The sequence below is a fragment of the Mytilus edulis genome, chromosome 8 (genome assembly GCF_963676685.1).
Source record: "Mytilus edulis chromosome 8, xbMytEdul2.2, whole genome shotgun sequence".
NCBI lineage: Eukaryota > Metazoa > Mollusca > Bivalvia > Mytilida > Mytilidae > Mytilus > Mytilus edulis.
Window position 1 is genome coordinate 65210412 of NC_092351.1, and position 8472 is coordinate 65218883.

Sequence of the window (8472 nt, forward strand, 5' to 3'; positions counted from 1 at the left end):
ATATTTTTTTTTTATTTGGTATAACAACTTCAAGATTATGGAATATGTGTAGTTAATATGTCTTTAATAACGATACTTATCGAACAATTATTTCTGAAAATGCAAACAAAAAAGGTTTAACACAACTAACTCACTGTAACTCTACAATCCAGCTTCATAATACATAACTATCGAAATTTATATAGTTAATTTGTGTTACTTGTTTTTGATTGAGTTAAGCCATTCCAAATTTATATTTTTATAGTGTTCTCTGTTATACTATTGTTTCAGAAAAGGCAGATGGTTTGGTTCCATTAAAACGTTTAATCCCGCTGCAATTGTTTGCACCTGTCCTAAGTCAGGAATCTGATGTTCAGTGGTTGTCGACTATTTATGAAGTTATAAGTGTTTCTAGTATCTCGTTTTTTATATAGATGTTAGTTTATTAAAAATTTGCACGTCTGAAATTATGTACTTGGTTTCAATGGTCGTTTTAAATATGTTGGTCCAAAAGTGCATTGTAAGGGTCCAAATAATGAAGACCAGACAACAAACGGTAATAAATTTCAAGAATTGAGAATAATTGCGTGCTAACGTATAACAAAATTCTTGATAAAATAAATTAAGAATAGAGAGAAAATTATCTAAACAATTCAAGTATAAAGACAATCATGACTCCCCATGCAAACCTTCATATAGAATAGATCATCAGTTTTGTTTTCACAGAAACAGCATGTACCTTATGTTTTGTATGATCTTTTATTTCCAATCCAACTAGTAAAATCCTGATTTTCATGATCCGGTGTTTAAATTAAATGCAATGAAAAAATCTATAAGAAGATAGCACTGGGCAATATTCGTGACTAAACAACGGTCGTCAGATATTTTATAGTAGCAAATTAAGTTCAATTCCAGTATATATAGTGCATAATTTAAATAAATCATGATCATGGGTTTTATGAGACATTATGAAACATGTGGAACGTTTAGTACAAAAGCACCGTAGAGCAATTTCTCAATAGATACACGTCTAATATACAATATATTTTTAACCATCGGAAATGAATTGTCTCTAGAAGTTGATTCATATCTTACAGCACGCAAAAATAAAACTCGAAAGAAGGTAAAGTGGCTATGTTTTACCATTGTATGAACTAGTGAAAAAATAACATGATAAGACAAAAGGAGTGTATAACCTTAATGTAACATGAACTTTTTAAGTGAAGTATTATTTCGTAAACTGAAATTCAAATTTCATACTTGATAAAGAACGTGTAATGTACAAATATGTCTTAGATAAAGTACCGGTCTTGAAATCATTTCAAACGCTTAACAACTCTTATGCAGGTGTAATATCACAGTACGTCACATCCAGATGCATACGAACAAGGATAGACAAAAATTCCCTTGAAATTGACAGTTGTAAGAAATGGATACATTTTATTGCAGTAAATAAACATCTGTGTCACAGATATATAACTTGGGTGTTTCAAAGCATCGATCCTTACGTTTTTATTTGATGTTTCTATAGACTATTTTGAAAACTTAAGGTTACATTGTTATTAAAGATTGTAAACAGAGTGTGAAAATATGAGTTATATGCAATGAAACAGTACTGGACAGGATAAAATTTGACTCATACTAAGTATTTCTTTGTTTGAAACAAAGATATTTCGGCACAAGTTTTGCAAATGTAGCAAAGACTAATAGGGGAAAATCAATGATAGCATTATCACTTTGAATGCTTTACATTTTAGTCATAACTTGCTTCATCTTGTTAAAACCTTCGTTTTTAAACTTAAAACAATGCATAAAATTGATGAAATCAACTGCGAATGAGAGTTCTTTATTGTCTATACAGTACGTTTAAATATCACTTTGTTAATGCAATAATTTCTATATTCATCACTGTCACACTATAACATCCTTCTTCTGGACTATTTGATATTTACCATCGGGTTTTTCTCAATAAAAGATAGATATATTATGATTAAGTCTGCATATACATTGCCTAAAGGAAATGAAGCAATAGTTATCAAAGGTACCAGGATTAGGATTATAATTTTGTACGCCAGACGCGCGTTTCGTCTACATTAGACTCATCAGTGACGCTCATATCAAAATATTTATAAAGCCAAACAAGTACAAAAAAAGTAAAAACACAAAAATACTGAACTCCGAGGTAAATTCAAAAAGTTAAATCAAAAATCAAAAGGCAAAATCAAAAGTCCAAACACATCAAACGAATGGAAAACAACTGTCATATTCCTGACTTGGTACAGGCATTCTCTAATGTAGAAAATGGTGGATTGAACCTGGTTTTATAGCTTGCTAAACCTTTCACTTGTATGACAGTCGTATCAAATTCCATTACATTGTCAACGATGCATGAACAAAACAAACATACTCAAAGAGTAAAAAATGTCAAAATAGGGGTACAGCAGTCCATATTGTGTTATCATCTTAATATCACTATAAAACAACAAATGTAACAAAGTTGAAGAGCATTGAGGATCCAATAGTCCAAAAAGTTGTGCCAAATACTGCTAAGGTTATTTATGCCTTATACATACTATACATACAATGCATTACTAATAAAGAATGACAATATGTCAATAAATGAAAACTTTGTTTGGAAAAGAAAGTTTACTAGGAATCCTAACTATTGTGTAAAAGGTTTTCTACTGAATTGCTTATTTTTTATAGCATCCTAATTCATTTTTTACCTATCTCTCTTATAGAGATTAAAACCAGTGATATGGTCATAACTATACAAATTTTTTTAAGATGATCTACCCCATGAGAAGATTGCCTTAGCGTTTTATTTGGCAATACCTTACGCAATTTTGGGTCCTGAATGCTCTCCAACTTCGTACTTTATGAGGCTCTTTAATTGTTTTGATCCCAGGGACATTAAATGAGTCTCTGGTAGACGAAACGCAAAATTGGTCTTTAAAATTTTAATCCTGATATATATGAAAAGTGGATATACATGTTTAATGCATTAGTATTCTTTATAGGGGACAGGTTTTCAATTCCTGTAAAATGGTGTTATTCAATTTAAAATAAGCAAGTGTACGGAATAGCGTAAAGCATTTCAGTTATTTGTAATATTGAAAAATTGAATAATTGATACATTTTTCTATGACTAAATGTATTAGGTATCAAAATGCGAGTTTTTATCATTCAGATTATTCACCCAGTCACACTGTTTGCATAAACTTCCAGTAGAAAACGGGAATTGGAGCTTTTAGAAGAACAATATGTTACTTTAAGTTGATTTTTTTCACACAATGTATTGATTATCAGTTTCATGTTATAATTTTTTTGTGTTCGCCTTTCAAGGACTATTTATCTTAATGTAAAATATGCTATATAGATTTAAGCTCTTTATAATGATTTGTGAAATTAGACGTAGATAACAAACAAAGATACATTATACTTAAATGTCTATAGAAACAAAGGCAATTCAAAATGACAAACTAGTCGTTTTTTACCTTTTCAGATAGAGAAATTAATTTGAATTGTTCAATTTCAAATGGATATTTGCCTGACAAAAATTATTAAAGACATAACTTTATTATTTTATTGTGGGATTATGAAGCATATGATCCGAAACAATAATTAAACTCGACCTACAACATGTGCAATGTCAACACTTTTAAAACAATGCTTAATTGCAATGTAAATTGTTTGGGACAAAGACATATGCATGAATGTTTTTGTGCGTTTTTCAGTTTTGACAAAACATTTTTGGATATTTTTTGGAGAACGATTTTAATAAAAAGATTTCTATAAGATGATAATTTCAGTGCTGAAGTGCAATTTCTTATTTTGCAATTTTTATTGTATTTCGAAAGTATTTTATATTATTTTTATGCAAACTTCGTGTTATTTCAAAAACATTTTTGTGTTAATTCTTAAAGTTCTAATTTTTCAATTTTTATTTTTTATTTTTTTTAATTTCTATTCATTTCAATATTACGAATACAATATACAGTTAGAATTGAAGCATCTGGCATAATGGCGTTTTATAAATAATTTATATATCAAGGTAGCTATATTGTTTTCATTATTAAACTTTTAATGCAATCATATTGAAACAAGCCCTCCGAGAGAACGCAAGTGGATGGTGGGTGCTGGTTGCAACAAGACTGAATTTAGCGCAAAGAGAAATATTATACTCGTTAAATCATATATATAATATTCACGTTATAATAATGAGAAGAAACACTTTAAAAGCTAAGCTATGTACTCAAATATTCAAAAGCAATGCAGTGGATGTAGCCCTAATGTATTCATAATAGTTTAAAGCTATTTATATAAGTACAGTTACCTCGTTCTTTCAATTAGATCATTTGAACTGTGTGCCTTCATGTTCGATATGGCACTTTATAATTGAGTATTCAATCTTCATTTGTTTTGTCCCTCGTGATAATAAATCATACGGGCATACAAAAATACAGACGCATAACATTCACAAACAAAATTAATACATACACACACATATTTACAAAGTTCTGTCACTTTTAAGTACTAAATCACTTTTGGGGCGGAACGATACAAATTCTTAAAATAATCTGACGAGGATCGTCTGCTTTGCATTCAATTATTATGAATATATCATAATTGTCTTTGTTTATTCCATGATAATTGTGACTTATGAAATGTATTTCTAACGATAAATTCAATTTCGGCTGGGGTTATTTGACGTAGATTTTTAGGCAGGTGAACACAAACAACAGCAATTTGAAGAAAAGCATGATTAATTTTCTACTTCACGCTTTTTATGGAGGGACAGTAATGTATCAATGTTTGAACTGTGCAAATCGAAAAAAAAAAAAGAGAAAACACATTGAGGGAATAGCCTGAGTTAAAAAAAAAAAAGAACCGAGACTATTTGGTAGAAAGAATCTACTACTGCTGTGCATGAATAAGTCGATATATGATTTAATGGTCAATAAAAATATTATAGCCGACAGCAGGGCACAATTGGTACAAATCTGGCGAGTTTACAGGTAAAAACATATCTAAGACCGTAACAATGCGTCACTAGTGAGTTTATACAACAACGCATCGTATATCTTAATTTATTTTTATAATGATGACCGTAAAATTCATGTATGATATATTTTAGTATCTTCTTTAGAACCCAGTTTGTTACTGCTTATAAATGCATTTACACTCAAGATGATTACTGATTTGGTACAATTCATGGATAGTTGTTAGTGATTCCCTAGTATTTACCATATACATCGCTGTCAAATTAAGGTACTTATGCATCCTCAGATTTTAGATGTTTGGCTTTGAGCGTTCCTGATGAAGGTAAGTGCAGATACAAGAACACATTTGATGCGCTTACTGGTAAATCCAGCTTTGCTTCAGAATTTTGTTTTCAGTCGTTGAAAACAGATGAAAAATAATCTCTGACAACCAAACATTTGAAAGTTGACCTCTGTTACTGTGCAATGTAATTGTTTTGGGTTTTTTTGTACTTCATTTCGGTCAGATAATTTTTTTAAAGCATATTGATCTAAAAGACGTATGAAACTAAAGATACAATTATTTGCAGGCTGTAATCATTTTTCTCTGAAGGTTAACATGTTAGTAATGGCTCGCATATACGTTCCATATGTGAACAGATACATGTTAGCGAAAACTTTAAATTAAAAAAGTTCTCTTAAAATCGACGAAAAGAGCCGTTGTTGTCACCCTGAGATAAAGAAAGTCAGTATATAAATATCGCATAGCTGAGAGGGTGATAGAGCAGATTATTACCTCCGAGAAACCGAGGTTGTCAATGCTTTTTTGAAGGGTAACATTCTGCTCTATCACCCTCTCAGCAAAGTACTATCTAATTTATTGTACATTATACTAAATGTTCTATCATTATGGTTCTTTTTTACAGATGAATTTGATTTCAAAGTATTGTATATGACAAAAACGTTTCTGGTATTGAAATAATCAACAAAAGTGAAGCCAGACATTTTATTTTTTCAGTCTGACAGTGAAATAATCAGATCTGAGCAAAATCGTAGAACTTAAGCATTTCCTTTTATTACTTGAGGTAAATTCAATTAATTGCCCCTTTAAAAATCGATTTTTATTTGTCTGGACGAGAGGGTGACATTCAACAAAAATGCATAAATAGCGTACATTGTCTTTTTTGTATTTGCCAATCAAAATCTGTCATTTTAACGTGAATTATAAAAAATATAATTGCCTTCAACTTGCATGTATGTATATGTTGATCAGTATCATATACACAAAGCAGTTATTTTTAAATGCCTAAACTATCTCATTGATTTTAAACCCACCTGTCATGAAAGTATCTTTTAATGTTGTATGTTTCGGTATAATAAAACGTTTAATGACTATAAAAGAAAGAATTGATTTTTCATTGTTTCGTTTGCAAAGAATATTTTTAATCCGTTTTCAAATACTACAAATGCAATTCTTAAATTATGTTTGATTTTCCCAGTGTACCGCAACTAATTTGTTCTTGATTTTTTGTGTACACACTGCTAAACTATAGAACCATTTTACGAGTATGAAGGCGACCCAATTTGAAAATGATGTAAAATAAGCTCAACATTAGCAATAATGCCACATCTATTTATCTTATACTTTATGAATGTTTCTTTGTAGTCAAAATTTATCCTAATCTTAGCGAGTGACTTCTTAAATCTCCGGCTGAAAAAATCATGAAATACACAATAAACAATTTAGAAAATGTTTCCGTTACTACTTCATACTCGTAAAATGGTACTATAATATAGCAGTATGGTCTGGACCGTATGAGACTTTTTCCAAATACTCATACGGTCGGACCGTACTCGTACGGTCGGACTTATATTAAGAAGTTAGTCAAGTTTCAGATCAGCATAACTTATATCTCAAACTGATATTTTGAAAAAAGTAACGCTTCTTTTACCTTTAAATCTCCTTTATTTAGCATGTCAGTAAAATACGTTAATTAAAGCCTTGTATGCTTATTGAAATTGAAGTTATCGGAAGTAAACATGATGTGGGAAAACAATTGTTTTTGAATATTTAAGATCTTTAAACAAAATGCATATGCAAAAGAACATGCTTGAACAAAACATGTAAATTTGAAACAAATGACGTTCCTTGTGGTAGCAAGTGTCACCTTGGGCGAGAGTACCAAAATACGATCGAGATATACAATTATACAAATATTTAATTTCGAGTGTTCGCTTATTCACTTATCAATTTGATTGTAATTCTACCAATTTGTAAAACTAAAAATAAGATTTTGTTAAATGTTTGTTTAAATTTATCCCATATGCTCCCAAAACATGTATGGTCAGCTGGACCGTACTAGTATACTCATACGGTCCGACCGTACGCGTATTGTCGGACCGTACGAGTATACGTATACGGTCCGGATCGTACGCGTACGGTTCAAATACTCATATGGTCTGCAACATATATAAAGTGAAAGTCCAGTTAGTTCATTTTCACTGTCGTATGCGAGTATGTCTATTGTAGAATAAAAGATCATGGGAACACTGTATTTGTTTACGTTTCGAAAATACCAAAATACTTGATTTGAAACTAAACTTAAACATATTTTCAATGTGATATGTCTTTTTTATGTACAATAACAGTATTAAAGTTCAAAAATGTGTTACAACAGAAACATAATATCGAGTATCGTTTATTAAAAGTGATCCATTTTAACTATATATAGATGCGATGGATTATCATTGCAAACTCCTGTTTACATAAATCACTCTGATACTTGTTTTTGTTTTCATTTTGGCAACCTGGTGCATGTTGTTTTAAATTATGTGTGCATGACTTCTCGCATTTCCCACATTTATATTGCTTGTTGTTCAGGTGCTTGTTGACACGGCCATCAAAGTCTTTTTTTTTTTTGTAGAAATGTTTAACTATAAAACGACCAGATGTGATGTAAAGCTCCTGTTACATTCTTCATATGGTAAACCAGGTATGTTCTGTCGTTGAAGTGTCTTGAACAATGAGTACAGATCAGGCCCTATTCATGCTTGCATTTTTTATGCTCATTGAGGAGTGCGTTGTCTTGAAATTTTGATTCACAACTGGTCGCATTTGTGTAACTCATTAGTGTGGATCTTCTAATGCCTGTACCAACTAGCTACTCATTTGGTCTTGAAAGAAAAATAAGTTCATTCGTATGAAGACCCTTCCTTCTTAACTTAAGTTCTTTTTTCTGGGATTCATCTTCACTTGCTCCTCTACTGATGAGCCCACAACTGCTTCAATATCCATATTCTTTAGGAAGGATAATTTTTGGTAAAATTAATTTTCTTGACTCGATTGTTGCTTGCATGTCCTTCACTGTATAAAATGAAACGGCATGTGACATATAAATTATCCGAAGTCATTAAAGTGTGAAATGTAAGTCAAGGTGTGTAGGGCGAACTTTTCTGTCCAAGATGTACATGTGTATGTACTGATGAAGTTGCATTTGGTACGTGATGTAGA